The sequence below is a fragment of the Crocuta crocuta genome, unplaced genomic scaffold (assembly GCF_008692635.1).
Source record: "Crocuta crocuta isolate KB4526 unplaced genomic scaffold, BGI_CrCroc_1.0 scaffold263, whole genome shotgun sequence".
NCBI lineage: Eukaryota > Metazoa > Chordata > Mammalia > Carnivora > Hyaenidae > Crocuta > Crocuta crocuta.
The window spans coordinates 2,514,341-2,516,200 of NW_027529541.1; positions in this window are offsets into that span (position 1 = coordinate 2,514,341).

Genomic DNA, 1,860 nt, shown 5'->3' on the forward strand with positions numbered 1-1,860 from the left:
CTCCAAAAACAGAGACTGGTTGTTCCCCTTACCCTGTTCTCCCCATGGTATGGCCTAGCAGAGGAAGAGACCCATGTTAAGAGTTGTAACTTTATTGAAAATCTGTGCATGATCCCTAGTTTCTTCAGTTTTCCTCAGCTTTGGTATCCACATCATCATCCTGTCCTGTGCCAAGCTCATTCCACATGCTCCCCAAATCCCTCCACCTTCCCCTTATTCCTTCTGGCACTTGAGTTCATGCCTAATCCCTTCTCTCCTGTACCTGCCTGGTCCTCGGAGGGGGACATCGTGGCAGCACACAGATGTAAGGGTGGAGCCTGAGGACAGAGCAGGACCGAGGGTCATGTCCTAAGTGGACACGTATTGGAAGCAACTTTCTAAGGTGAGGTCTGAGGAATAACAACGTGGCTGAGTTCAAGCCCTTTGTTAAGCTCTGTGCTGACAGCTCAGAGCCTGAGGCCAGCTTCATATTCTCCTTCTCTCTGTGTCTCTGTCTGTCTCTGTCTCACTCTCCAAAATAAATAAATATTAAAAAAATATTTTTAAGTAAATTGAGTTAGTGGCCAAACTGTCACAGAGTGGAGAAGGGAGTGAGTGGAAGGTAATGGTTACAACTGAATCTAGGGAGATAGAGCCACTTTTTTTCTTTACTTTTTTTTCCCTGTAGTCCACATGGTAAATGAGTAAACTGTCCTGAAAATGGCCCCAAAATGTTTCTGTCCTAATAATTGCCAGAAGACTCCAGGCATGACCTTGTCCCTAGGAATGTTGTCTTAGAAAAAAGGAAGAAAGGGAAGGAAGGAAGGGAGGGAGGGAGGGACACATTATGAAAGACCAACCTCCATCTTCCCTTGGTCATTAGAGCAGGAATTACACCAGGTCCAAATCACTTTTTTCAAATCCTTTCTGAGTCAGGTGTCTGTGTCTGCACCTTGCTGGAAGTGTAGACTGTCTTTTTCTAAGCAGTCTTCTTAGTGTTTCTGGATATAATACAGGAATTTTCCTAGAGGAGGCCACTTCTCAGCCACCAGTGTGGGCACTGTGCACAACACCATATAGGCAGCTAAATTGTTCCTTAAGCCCAATCCTTCCCCTGCAGCCAGGATTCCATCCATGGTCTAGGCAGAGCATGGGCCCCTGCATCCTGTAGTTTCTAGGATTCTTCACTGGTCTGGTTCTCAAGGTAGTGGTTGGAAAGCAGTGACCTGGGATGTGTCTCCCTGCTGCAGAAGTGCCCATGCATCTCCCAGAATTGGACATGGCAGGACCTCACTGTGGCAGCCAACAGCTCAGACATTTGGTGTCCCCTCACTGCCATGCGTGCCTGATTTGCTTTGGTCAGTCTTCCCAGGCCTGGCATCCTCTAACTCCTGAAACAACCAAGTCTGTGGCTGAATGAAAAAGTGAAGTCCCACTGAGATCTAGCCAATCTCCCCTTCAGCTTTTTATGCGTTTTTGTATTTCCCAATTGTTTTTAATGGATACTTATGGCTCGTGTAATCAAGTAGAAAGCAACCAGAGCTACTGCAAAGACCAAGATTATTTTCAAAGAACGCTCCTGGAAACATTCCCGATTTTCTCAGAATGTACATCCAGAATAGTTGGTTACAGTTTGCTCTCTGAGTAGTTCACAGTAATGGGATCCAGAACTTAAATGACAGTCCTCTGTTGTGACAGCTCCTGACATCCACTGCAGAGGGCACAGGAGGTCACCAGACAGCAAAAGACTAGAGCTGGAGGCCAGTCATCATTCCCACATCTTGTCAGACTTGAGAAGTCATGGCTAGAACAGCAGAACTATTGATCATCTGGCTCTGCGCTTGAAGCTGACCTTTGAAAATTGCCAAAGAGATGGAGACA